Source organism: Dendrobium catenatum, unplaced genomic scaffold, assembly GCF_001605985.2.
Source record: "Dendrobium catenatum unplaced genomic scaffold, ASM160598v2 fragScaff_scaffold_1339, whole genome shotgun sequence".
Lineage (NCBI taxonomy): Eukaryota > Viridiplantae > Streptophyta > Magnoliopsida > Asparagales > Orchidaceae > Dendrobium > Dendrobium catenatum.
In genome coordinates this window covers 382,693-397,807 of record NW_021319801.1, presented here as the reverse complement: position 1 = coordinate 397,807, position 15,115 = coordinate 382,693, and positions in this window count along the sequence as shown.

Below are 15,115 nucleotides of genomic sequence, written 5' to 3'. Positions count from 1 at the left end.
AATTATGCATGTGTGGGCTATGTGACCTAACATGCCACAAGAGAAACACCTAACACCAGGAAATGGGTTTACTAATCTATGTGGGTGATAGTGCCTCTTCTTAAAGTTGTGTGATGCATGCTGTGTTGGGGGTTTGCTATGATGGCCTAATGTGAGTGATGTAATTTTTTTCTCTAGTTCTTTGATTTTTTCATTAAAAGTTTTGTTTTGAGTTGTCAATCCATCAACTTCCACTAATAGCAAGTGCTCACTATGATCTACTTCTAATGCAAGTTTGTCTAGTTTATCAAAGGCTTCTTCGAGTTCAACATGAGTGGTTTTCAAGGTTTCAGGCACTTCAGTTAGTTCAATATGCTTCTTATTTAATGCATCATACTCATCAAGAAGTAGCATATGATCTCTATCAAAATCAGAATTTTCTTTAATTAAGTTAGCATGCTCAATTTGTAAAGAACTAAATTCAATATTAAGCTTGGCATGCATCTTTTTTAACTTCCTATACGAGTCATGGATGTTCTCAGAAATAAGAAATAATTCTTCATACAAAAGTTGACATACCTTGTCTTGATCCAATTGATCAAGGTTATCATTAGCCATATGACACAGATTTGTTACCTCCTCCTCTGCTTCTTCTTCTGATGATTCTGAGGCAGAGTCGGCCCAAAAAGCTTTTTGTGTCTTCATCTTTCCTTTCTTGTATTTTTCTTTGTCATCACCTTTCTCCTTAGCTGGTTGGCTCTTTAGATTGGGGCAATTGGCTCGAAGGTGACCTGGCTTCCTGCACTCAAAACATATTGTATCAAATGAAACCTTATTGGACCTCGAGCTATTACCTTTATTCCAGCTGTTTTGATGATGCTTCTATTTTCTTTTCAGGAAATTTTTGAACTGGCAGGTCATCAGTGCTATCTCATCCTCTTCCTCCCCTGCAAAGCTTTCACTTTCTGAGTTGCTTGCTTTTAATGCCACCGTTCGCTCCTTCTTCTTTTCACCTGCATCACTTTATCTCTGACTCACTCCTTGCTCGTATGTAATGAGTGACCCAAGGAGATTATCAATATAGTATACGTTAAGGTCTTAAGATTCAGTGATAGTAGTTATCTTTGCATCATAGGAACTAGGTAAACATCTAAGAATTTTATTTACTTTCTCAGAATTTGAAATCTCTCTACCTAATGCATGCAAGGATGTCACAATTTGCGTTAACCTAGTGTACATGTCAGATATTGTTTCGCTAGGTTTCATTAGGAAGAGTTCATAATCATGCAGTAAAATATTAAGCCTAGACTGTTTTACTTCACTTTTTCCTTCGTATGTAATGCATAGTCTATCCCAAATCTCCTTACCAGTGGCACAGGTAGACACTCTCATATAATCCTTAGACTTCAATTCATAGAAAAGACAATTTAAACATTTAGCATTCAGTTGGGCTAAATCCCTATCCTCATTGCTCCATTCATTAAAAGGTACAGGAGTTTTCAAACCATTAACAGTTTTAAACGGTGCAACATATCCATCATTCACTAACATCCACATGCAGTAATCAATAGATTATAAAAAAGTAGACATTGTAATTTTCCAGAAATCAAATAGAATGTTATCAAAAAGAGGTGGACGGGTTATTGAAAAACCCTCGGCAGTATTACGATTACCAAAATGCGACATGATCGTTCTTTTCAAGGTTTTTTAAAACACTATTTTTGAAAATAGGTTTTGATACCAATTGAAATCACTAGATGGACAAGAGGGGGGGTTAATTGTGAAAACTTTTTGACAATAATTAAAACCTAAGTAGGAGTTTTAATTTTTTTGATGCTTTTAAAATTTTAACATGGAAAAAAAATTTAAACAACTTTTCTTTCACAAATTTTTCCAAGCAAATATTATGAAATAAAATACACGCAATAATAAAAAGATGATAAGGAAAAAGCACACCGAAATTTTTATAGCTGTTCGGTCAAACCATGATCTACGTCAACTCCCAGAGTCCTCTGCTCTGGGTATTTCACTACAAGCAATAGCTCTCCTTTTGCCCCTCTTGGCAAGGGGAGAAACCCTTACAATACTTCCTTTCACCAACCCGGCGTGGCAGAGTGCCAAACTCTATTTTCACCCTCCTGGCGACGGCAGAGAACCTTCTCATTTTTCTCCCTCTTGGAGAAGGCAGAGTACCTCGAGGTCACGGATGTAGAAGAGCCTTTCCCTTGGAGATCCTCCCCCAAATTCTTCTAAGACCACAGGAGGAACAAGATGCAGCAAGTTCGGAGCAACCGTGTGATCTCCCTCACACCTCTTCTCCCTCACAACGCTCACCTTCTCCTCCCTCTCTCAAACCCTAAAGAACTTCTTAAGAGCACTCTCTCCCTCGGAATACCTCTCTAACCACGTTCTCCTCTCTTTCATTCACACCTTCAAAACATTACAGTTATGATACATAAAAATGTGCTCCAAAATCCCTAAAATCTCAAAGTAGCCGTTACTATCATACAGTATGGTTTCTAATCGTACAGTACGATATGTATAAATAGAATTCATCCTGGTACAAAGTGGTACGAACAATTTAAAAAATGTTCATATAGTACGATTTAAAATCGTACGATACGATCCACAATAATACTGTTCGTACAGGATGATGGCTGGGATGATCAAATGTCGTCTCTGTTCAACATATGGTACGATTGACATCGTACAGTACGATGAGACAAAAACCAAGAGATCGTCCAGGACAATCCCTGGGATGATAATAATTCATTTCTGTTCATCATATTGTACGAATTGGTTCGTACAGTACGATGTTCAAATTATAATTAAGCCTAGTTTTCTTGCACTAATCACGGTTTAAACTAAGTAAGTATTTAAAATAAATCGTACAGTACGAACTTGTTCGTACAGTACGAACGACGTAAAATAACTTAAGTTAAAACGACGGCTAGGGTTTTGGATTTGATCATATCGTATAGTACGGTTTACATTTGTACGGTACGATCTATTCACAGAATCGTCCTACAAAGCTCTGATCGTACGGTATAAAATAATATCATACAGTACAATCTACATATAAAGAAAAACTCTAAATTTTTCATTTAAAAACGCTCTCCCCCTATGTGTGTGCATGGTTGCTCAGACTTTTATGCATTTTGTGGCCAGACTCAAGAAAGTAAAAATAAAATAAATACCAAAATACATTATCAGACTCATACTCCTAATCTACGTAGTCTTAAGTCTTCCTGTTTTCCTGAGTGGCTTGTGATCTTCCTGAAATGTTAGTACTCACGGACAATAGCAAACATTAAATGATATTCAATAAAAAGTAGTTTAGGCAACATTATTTGGCATTATCAAAATCTCAACCTCGAGGTCATGGGTCGCAACAGGATCATCATATACGATATGATAAAAAAAAAAAAAACTCTTAATCTCATAGAATTTCTCCCCCTAAGTGTGTGTGTGTGCAAGTTTACTTAGCATAGGATCACCTTATTATATTTAACTCAAAAAAGTATAAATCACTTGAATTAAAGTTGTAGACTGACTCAATACCAATCTACCCAATTTTAAGTTGGCTTGAATTTCAATTTACCTTGCGGACCTGAAATGTTAGTAGGCAGGGAAACAAATACAAATATGCAGTAGTAATAGTAGTAGAGAACCAGGAATGCCAAGAATATTTGTTATCATCAAAATTAAAAATCCTTGAATCCATATTTTTAATAATTTTGTAATGAAATTTTCTCTTAGTCCTTCTTGTGTTATTTATCTTTCTTTTTAGACAAATGTTTTTCTTATATATTTATATATTACTTTAAAATGGTATTTCTTTTTCTTTCTAGGTAGTTCTATGCTCTTAGATCTCTTTTATGTGACATATACTTAAGAATTTTGTAGTTAAAGAAAATATATTTCTGTTGATCGTAATATATGGCTTGGATCATACGGTATGATTAAATTCTAACTGTAAGACTTGGTTCAGACTATGAGTATGAAATATCTTCAATGCTCTTTGTTTTTTGTAATAAACATACTTCTATTCTGACTTAAAAGTCTAATAAGTAATTTCAGGCATTATAAAAACTCAAAGGATAAAGAAATATTATGAATTTTCATATTCATTCTTACTTTGTTTGCATGATAGTTCCTTGTGTGAACTTAAAATCTAAATCAAATTGGAGTTGAGATGCTAGAAATGAAAACACATTCATTCTATTATATTTTTATATATCATGTATATATTCTATAATTTGATTAATGAGATTCATTATTATTCATAAATCAGGCTATTTATTTATATTAGAAATATCAAGTTTGCTTGGTAGATTATTTCCCTATATAAGAGAGTAAGTTAATCTTCTCTTTTATTTGGAAGATAATCTTTACAACTAAGATTCTTACATATTTAAGAAAAAGGCAATTTGTAAAAATTTCAAAAGAGTCACAAAATGAGCCCAAAATCAAAAGAAGACTAATGACGCAAAAATTAAAAAGATGCACTAAGTATATCAAAAACAAAAGATGCACAATATACGCTGAAAGTTAACAAAAGAGGCACAAAATAAGCCCAATTTAAATTAGCTTCTCTTTCTGGTAAATCTTTAAATATTAAAAAATTCTATATTTTATACTTGATTTTAGAAAATCTTGGTTCTTCATTCATCAGTTTTATTGTAATAAGCTATTCGATATATTTCAAGCTATCAATCTAAAATGTTTAAGTTTCCCTATCTTCTTCTAGGACCACAGTAGGAACAAGATGCAGCAAGTTCGGAGCAACCGTGTGATCTCCCTCACACCTCTTCTCCCTTACAATGCTCACCTTCTCCTCCCTCTCTCAAACCCTAAAGAACTTCTCAAGAGCTCTCTCCCTCAGAATCCCTCTCTAACCACGTTCTCCTCTCTTTCATTCACACCTTCAAAACATTACAGTTATGATACATAAAAACGGGCTCCAAAATCCCTAAAATCTCAAAGTAGCTGTTACTATCGTACAGTATGGTTTCTAATCATACAGTATGATATGTATAAATAGACTTCGTCCTGGTACGAAGTGGTACGAACAATTTAAAAAATGTTCATACAGTACGATTTAAAATCGTACGATATGATCCATAATAATACTATTCGTACAGGACGATGGCCGGGACGATCAAATGTCGTATCTGTTCATCATATGGTACAATTGACATCATACAGTACGATGAGACAAAAAACAAGAGATCATCCAGGACAATCCCTGGGATGATTATAATTCATTTCTGTTCATCGTATTGTATGAATTGGTTCGTACAGTACGATGTTCAAATTATAATTAAGCCTAGATTTCTTGCACTAATTATGGGTTAAACTAAGTAAGTATTTAAAATAAATCGTACAGTGCGAACTTGTTCGTACAGTACGAACGACGTAAAATAACTTAAGTTAAAACGATAGCTAGGGTTTTGGATTTGATCATATCGTATAGTACGGTTTACATTCGTATGATACGATCTATTCACAGAATTGTCCTACAAAGCTCTGATCGTACGGTACAAAATAATATCATACAGTACAATCTACAGAGAAAGAAAAACTCTAAATTTTTCATTTAAAAATGCTCTCCCTCTATGTGTGTGCATGGTTTCTCAGACTTTTATGCATTTTATGGCCAGACTCAAGAAAGTAAAAATAAAATAAATACCAAAATACATTATTAGACTCATACTCCTAATCTACATAGTCTTAAGTCTTCCCGTTGTCCTGAGTGGCTTGTGATCTTTCTGAAATGTTAGTACTCACGGACAATAGTAAACATTAAATGATATTCAATAAAAAGTAGTTTAGGCAACATTATTTGGCATCATCAAAATCTCAACCTCGGGGTCATGGGTCGCAACAGGATCATCATATACGATATGATCAAAAATAAAAAAAAACTCTTAATCTCATAGAATTTCTCCCCCTAAGTGTGTGTGTGTGCAAGTTTACTTAGCATAGGATTCACCTTATTATATTTAACTCAAAAAAGTATAATTCACTTGAATTAAAGTTGCAGACTGACTCAATACCAATCTACCCAATCTTAAGTTGGCTTGAATTTCAATTGACCTTGCGGACCTGAAATGTTAGTAGGCAGGGCAACAAATACAAATATGCAGTAGTAATAGTAGTAGAGAACCAGGAATGCCAAGAATTTTTGTTATCATCAAAATTAAAAATCCTTGAATCCATATTTTTAATAATTTTGTAATGAAATTTTCTCTTAGTCCTTCTTCTGTTATTTATCTTTCTTTTTAGACAAATGTTTTTCATATATATTTATATATTACTTTCAAATGGTATTTCTTTTTCTTTCTAGGTAGTTCTATGCTCTTAGATCTCTTTTATGTGACATATACTTAAGAATTTTGTAGTTAAAGAAAAATATATTTCTGTTGATCGTAATGTATGGCTTGGATCGTACGGTATGATTAAATTCTAACTGTAAGACTTGGTTCAGACTATGTGTATGAAATATCTTCAATGCTCTTTGTTTTTTGTAATAAACATACTTCTATTCTGACTTAAAAGTCTAATAAGTAATTGCAGGCATTATAAAAACTCAAAGGATAAAGAAATATTATGAATTTTCATATTCATTCTTACTTTGGTTGCATGATAGTTCCTTGTGTGAACTTAAAATCTAAATCAAATTGGATTTGAGATGCTAGAAATGAAAACACATTCATTCTATTATATTTTTATATATCATGTATATATTCTATAATTTGATTAATGAGATTCATTATTATTCATAAATCAGGCAATTTATTTATATTAGAAATATCAAGTTTGCTTGGTAGATTATTTCCCTATATAAGAGAGTAAGTTAATCTTCTCTTTTATTTGGAAGATAATCTTTACAACTAAGATTCTTACATATTTAAGAAAAAGGCAATTTGTAAAAATTTCAAAAGAGTCACAAAATGAGCCCAAAATCAAAAGAAGACTAATGACGCAAAAATTAAAAAGATGCACTAAGTATATCAAAAACAAAAGATGCACAATATACGCTGAAAGTTAACAAAAGAGGCACAAAATAAGCCCAATTTAAATTAGCTTCTCTTTCTGGTAAATCTTTAAATATTAAAAAATTCTATATTTTATACTTGATTTTAGAAAATCTTGGTTCTTCATTCATCAGTTTTATTGTAATAAGCTATTCGATATATTTCAAGCTATTAATCTAAAATGTTTAAGTTTCCCTATCTAAATTGTAATTCTTGAATTAGATTTTTATTTAAATAATGGATTTTAGCTTGTTAAGATGCTAAGCTCGTTATGCAAACTCCAAAATATAAATCCTTTGGTTACAATAAAGCCAACACTTATCTTATTTTGTCTTTTCTGTTATTAGAGTAAGTTTATTACATTTTAAAAAATACCAATGAGAGTTATCATGTCTGTGATGTTTCTTTCTTTACCTTGAGTTATTAGTCATTTTGAGTCTATTTGTTTTATGCATTTCTTATTTCTATTTTCTATTTTTTTTCATCTTGTTGTTTTCCCTCTTTTATGATGTCAAAAGGGGGAGTAGTATTTTTTTGTTTATTATTGTTATTATTATTTGCATATTATTTAAAACTAAAAAAAATTGTGTGCACTCCTTTTCTTTTCTTACAATTGATTTTCATCTTAGGGGGAGTTTAGAGGAAAATAATGTTTTTAAAAATATAAAAACAATAATGTTTATCATCATAAAAAAAGGGGAGATTGTTGCAAACCTGATTCAAGCACTATGATTCCTATAATAACAAACATTATTGTGTATGTTACTGCTTTCTCTTATTTCTGTGATATTTTGTTTTATATTTGTGTGTACTAACTTTTTAGGAATTCAATCCACTGTTTACTTGTAAATCTTATTAGCTCAAGACTAGGTAGACTAGGGTTATAGTTGGTTTTCATTTTATTCTATATTTTTTCCTTTCTTGAGTCATATCATGTAATTGGGTGGATATCATTATTGAGCAACCTTACACACAGGGGGGAGAGAGAAATATATTTTTTATAGAGTTTTTATAATTACATCGTGCTATACCATTTTGATTTTCTATTGTACGACGTTGTTTCATACTATATAATTTTATTTCATACTGGATGATCTATTGTGCTCTATCAAAACCCTAACTACCAAAGGTTAAGAAAGATACTAATTCTATACTTATTATACAATACAATTTAGTTCATATTGTAGGCTTTAACTAAAATCTTTCTTAATTAATCCCTCAAAATAAGGAAATCAAATCATAGATAATCATTATAACTAATCATATGATATAATAGTGTTCATACTATACGATTACCTTTGTATAAAATTTGTTATCCCAGAGATCATACCAAACAAAATTGATGATTTTTATTTTGATCATATTATACAATGTCCACAGTCCTGGATGATCAATAGTGTATGAAGTTGGCCGTCCCAAGGATCATCCAAAATGAATAAAAGAAATTTATATAGTTTATATTATATGATGTTTTGATTGTGCTATAGGAAATGTTATAAAAGCTGAACAATTTTTTTCAACGATCTTGCTAGATGAGTCTGAATTTCATTAATTGTACTATACGATATGTGTATCGTACTATATGACCAGAAGATTGATCTCTTGAAATTTAGGATTTCTTGAAGTCCACTACTGAAGGTTTTCTAATACTCTAATTAGAAGTTCTTTGATTGTTGAGACCTTAGGAGAGAGAGCCTTAAGGGAAAGAAGAAGGAGAGGTTAGTGAGACAAGAGAGGGAGATTTTGGGATGGATAAGTTGTGAGGGGATTTAAAATGTTGCTCCAAAAAAAGAATTTTGCCTACTATCTACAATCATCTACCTAAATTCTCCATGGCTCCGAAGAAGTTCTTCAATAAAGATTATGATTCTCTAACAATCAATTGGAGGGAAAAAATAGAGTTGTGGTTCTTTGACCATTACTAGGAGGGTAAAAATAGATTTTAGGTTATCTGCCTATAAAAGAATCACGGTTATCTATCACATTGGGGAGGTGAAACAACATCTATATAGCCTTCTCTGCCTTACTGTGAAGCAAAAGAGAGTCACTATTATTTAGTGCAATACTTGGAGAGGGTGTCACTAAGGATTAAATGTATGTTAGGTTGATCGAACTACCATAAATTCTGGTGTGTTCATTCTGATTATTTCTTGTAATTATATGCGGGTTAAAAATTTGTTTTTAAATTTTCTTAAGGTTTGAAAAGTTTTTTAAAAAGTTATTTTTCACTAATATATATTTTTAAAATAGACCAATCTTACCCCCTCCCCCTTGTTAGCCTCGGGGTAAGTTCTTTAGGGTTTCACAACCCTCACAAACTTTCAGGAAGGAAGTTAGTCATTTTCTTTTATATTCATGATTGAACCCACCAATATAGATCAAGCCCTAGGTGATGAATTATGTAACCTATCAATACAAGAAGGGCTAAATTAGTTTGTTAAAAATGATATATGGGAACTAGTCAAAATACCAAAGGACTAGAGTGTGGCTGGAACAAAGTGGGTGTTCAAAAATAAGATGTATGACTCTGGAATAGTGGCAAAAAATAAGGCCGGAATAGTTGCTAAGGGGTACAATCAAATTGAAGTAATTGTTTTTGAGGAAACCTTTGCCCCTATAGCTAGATTTGAAGCCATTAAGGTATAACTGACTTTTATTTGCATTTGAAAATTTAAATTATATCAAATGGTTATTAGGAGTGTCTTCCTAAATGTGGTGATTAAAGAAGATGTCTATACTGAGCAACCCCCAAGCTTTCAAAATTTATAATTTCTAAATTATGTATTTAAGTTAAAGAAGGTATTATATGGACTACAATAAGTACCTAGAGCATTGTATGAAAGGTTAAGCATATTTCCACTAGAAAGAGACTTTGTTACGAGTAGCATAGACACCACCCTATTCCTCAAAATGGTAGGAGAAGAATTAATCATTGTCAAAAATTATATTAATGACATCTTATTTGGATCCTCAGATAAAAATATATGTGATGAATTTTCAAAAATAATGAGTAGAGAGTTTGAGCTTAGTATGATGGGAGAGCTAAACTATTTTCTTGGATTTAGTGCAAAGAAAATGGATAATGGAACCTTGCTTAGCCAGTATAAACACATCAAGGACATCTTAAAAAGTATGAAATGTAAAATGCTAAGGAAATAAACACTCCCATGAGCTCTACGATTTTTTTCCCATGAGCTCTACTATACAATTAGATAAGGACCCAAAAGAAAAGTCCATTGATCATAAGAAATACAAATGAATAATTGGATCCCATCTTAAGTTGACTACTAGCATACCTGATATTATATTTAGTGTTTACCTTTATGCTATATTCAGACTGATCCACAAAAATCTCACTTGACTGCTAAGAGAATCCTTAGATATCTATTATGAACCCAAAATTAAAGAATCTGGTATCCTAGGCATAACACTTCCTTTCAAATCATAGGATTTTTTTTGGTTAAAACTCTCCGATACTCCTACGCATTAATAATAAAATGAGTACAAAGTCCATGAGGAGAAAATTAGCTCCCTAATGCTCAAAAGAGCTACAAAAAAAATCAAAAAAGAACCTATGAGCTAGATTTCCCCAGTAAGCACGAGTATAAGATAACCTGATAACATTCTATAAAGGCCATAAGACAAAGCCCAAAAAGAAATAGAAAAAATATTATCATTAACTCAGTGATATCAACTAAAAAAGAGCCCTGCATAGGAAGATGAGACTTCACCACGTAAGAATTCAACTCAATATAGTAGCTCCAAAAATTAGTATGCACGTTAGAACATAATTCAAAATTAACCTACATGAAAAAATTAAAGTGAAACTGAGCCCAAAAATTAATGAGACAAATATTATATAAGTAATATAAACCAAAAATAACTAGGCCAAAAACCCAAAATAGGCTGTCCAATAAAAATTCTAATCCCACAGCGAAACCTCCCAACTAGAAGCCGCACAGCCGACCAAATAATTAGTATAACAAGAATGCATATACCAATTGCAGTTACCAATCAAAGCAGGACCAACAAAATGAAAAAGAATATAGAAAGAGTTAATATACCAACTATAATGATCAGGAATAGCACTACTAACAATATGAAAGACAACACAAATGAAATCATTCAGTTCCTTCCAATATCAAAAAGAAATATCACCAGACAGCCAATACCAACTATAATAACCAGGAAGAACATGGATAACATCAAGAAAAAGAGGACAATTGATAACCACCAAGTAATTCACAAAATATAAATAAAGATTAGCATAGTGAAACTCAAATATAACACATAATAATAATCAAAAGAAAAATCAAATATCCATTTATAGTCCTCAAAACCCACAATGCCAAACAAAAAAGGATTGCCATTCAAGCTTAGTCGTGTAGCATCCATAATGCAACCAAACACAACACTCAAATGTCACTCCAGCCTACTCCCAAATCTACCTAGGCACACAATGATCCTATACAAGAAAGAGACACATGAATATAATGAAACACAATTAAGCGAAGCAAAAAAATAGCACAAATCATATATATTCACTTGAAAAGCCCAACACCAACACCTGATATACTAAGATAAAGCCTTAAAATCCATCTATATAATAATAACCAGTATAGAGATAGAGCAAGGAAGCCATGAATAGAAGACAGATGACCAAGTAGACACAAAGCTAATTCGAGTTTACTCAATGAGTAGATGAGCAACACAATGAGCAGTGAACATCATAAATAATTCTCCAATCATTGCTCAAAATTGGCCAAACCCATTTGTTAGCATCAAAAGAAAAGCCAAGAATTATGTTCAACTGATTACCAAATATATGTTGATAATAAATCAAGTAAGAACCATTATTACAAGACCTATTAAGATTAAACATATGACTCTAGCAGATCCAAAAAATCATAGTCTGGGAAGGCTGCAGACAACCAAACTCAAACCCATCCATACTAAAGGAGATGAAGGATAACCAGCACTTTAAATTAATGTTAAAATTTATAGCAAGAAAAAAATCCTCAACAAAACCCAGACCAGAGAAAGCATTAATTTCTAACATAAGGAAAACCAAGTCTTTGTAATCTAAGGATGCCTTTCACAATGGGAGGGAGCTGATCATAACAAAATTCAGTATGGAATTACAAGTATGAACCATGATTAGCAAACCAGTCGGCATAAGCATTGCCTTCTCCGTGAATATGAGACAACTTGACATTAAACAAAACCAAAATTTGTTAAGTTTCCCTAATAAGATAGAAAAATTTAGGACTACTAATCTTCTCATCATTAACTTTAAGGAGAAAAAGCATATGTAACACATCAACTTTAATTCAAATATTAAGAAGAACAATGGAAAGGATAAATTTCAAACCAAATAAGATAGCATAGAGCTTAGAGAAAATAACAGAACAAGATGGAAGAGGACTAGAAAAAGCAAAACAAAATTACCATTAGACTCTAATGATACCACCACAGCCACACTTCACCCCTTTAACCAAACAATCACCATTAAGCTTGAACATGTTTTTAGGTGGTTTAACCAATTAAATAAATCTATACTCATGGATAACCTTATCATTAAGGATATTACCAAACTCCTTAGAAACATGAAAAAAACCTTTAAAATTCTTAGAGCTCAGCAAGTTAACATTAAACTATCTACAAACTTTATCTTTAACATTTCTAAAAAATAAGGTCATGATTCATAATGATATTATTAAGAAGAGAGTTATTTCTACTGACCCAGAGGTACCAGGGAATAAGGGAAGGAATAAGATTGACAATATGACCTCTCATATTAGTGAACCACAAGTGAAGGATTTCCTTAATCGAAATATTACCCTTAAAATAATTAAGTTTGAAGTTATCCTCAAAATGAATCCAAACTTTAGTAGCAATAGGCCCAAAAATAAAAACATGATGCATATTCTCAACATAATAACAACATTTGCACTTGGAAGTTAAAATAAAACCATGTTTGATTAAAATCTCATCCGTAGGAACATAATTATGCATGACTCTCCAAATAAAAGTAGTAATAAAAGTAGGAATTCTTTTTTGCCATAAATTAGTAAAAATTTTAGAAGAAGCATGCTTAGTTCTAAAAATATTGATACAAAAAGCACTTCTAGAACATGGTAATTCATAGGATAATCTTTAGTCTCCTTGTCTAATAGATAATACAACTCAGTAGCCATGTCCATTGCTAAGTCATAATATATTATTCTTAGAAGCTATGTTGCTCAAGTCTTATGGTTGAAATAATAATCTTAGATCATGGATTGCCTATAGGAACCATTCTTATTGTGTGTGACAATACTAATGCCATTTGCATATCCAAAAATCTAATTTAACACCAACACAAAGTATAGAAACATTAGGCATAACTTCATAAGAGTTTATATAGTCAAGAAAGATATATAATTGCATCATATAGCTATTGGAGACCAATTGGAAAATATCCTCACTAAAACCCTAGCCTAAGACACCTTTAGTGCCTTGCAGACTAGAATATGTGTAATAGACATTTAGGCTTAACTAAGGATAAATTAGATTTAGTTGTCAGTTGAAATCAGCAATTCCTATGTGCTACATTGTATGTGTTTATTTTTGTGTAAATTGATTTATGTGTAGTTATTTTTACATATTTCTTTTATATTTATTTTAAAGGTGGTTTTTGATCATCACACACACTCTTCACTATATCAAAAAAATGATCCAAACAAAAAATTTTAAAAACAAAATTTTTTTTATTGTATTGCACGATCCACATTTATATTGCATGATATAACCATTTATGCACAAATCACAACTAATAACTAAATCAACAACCTAGATGAATTCAATTGTCATTAATCATACTGTATGAACCACCCTTTATACTATATGATACATGTGTTAGACTATATTGGGAAAAAATTAATTTGGCTAGTATGATCATAATTACACTTTGTATTATATGAACCACCATTTGTATTATAAGATCCACATGTTAGAATATGCTATGATGAATTTAATTCGATTGGTACGATCATAATTGCACTTCATATTATACAAACCCCCGTTTATACTTTATGATGCATTTAGTCAAAAGTCATTCAAATGACTCCTCTAGATAAAAAAAATTCCTTAAAATTATCTACTACAAATCGATCATACAGTAAAATTTGACCAATTTTTTTCGACAAGTCATACATATGATTTAACTCTCTTGATTGTAATATACAATCTCTAATAGTATTATACAATTTTCTCAAATTTTATAAATTGAAGGATTTCTAAGCTTTCAATCCATTCAAATCTTTCCTTCTCTACATTCCCATATTCATTCCATAGGATTCTCCAATGGCTAATAGAGGTAAACACATTCGAATGACCCAAGGGAGCTCCTCCTCCTCTCATTACTTTGACAATCAATTTCATTCCACTTGACATGAAGATGCGTACTATAAATTAAAGGATTCTCGAATCACCACCCCCAAAATCATCAATCAACATGCTCTAAACTTCAAAGTGATGAACCTCTTTTCCTCTATAACTCTCCAATTCCTAGTCACTATATCATTTCCTTTTAATTTTAAATTACTCTATGAATTCCTAGCCAACTTAGGATGAATGTTGAAATTCTCACAATGACCTCCTATGTATTTTAACAACCTGTAGAGATCAATAAGGAAGATTTAGCGGAGTATATCGATATTTCTTCTAAAGGATCTCATCCATAATCCATGGCCTCTAGAACTAATTTTGACTGGAGTTTTATAAACCTAACCATTCAAAATGTAGCCTTAAATCAACATCAATTATTAGTCCACTCTATAAATCAAAATGCCCAAATTATCCATCATGTTCTTCAAACTTCAATTATACCCAAAGTTAGTGATCGTATTAACATCAGTCCACTTCTTTTCGTAATCACCTATTTCATAATATATAATACTCAATTTGATGAAGCTCAGATGATCATTAACTATAACCAAAATATGAGTCCAATTTGATGTCCCAATACCAGAAGAAAGCAAAATATTGCACTAGGATAAGTCATAGGATATGTATTAGATAAGAAATACCAAATTAACTAACCTGCTCCTCTTGAT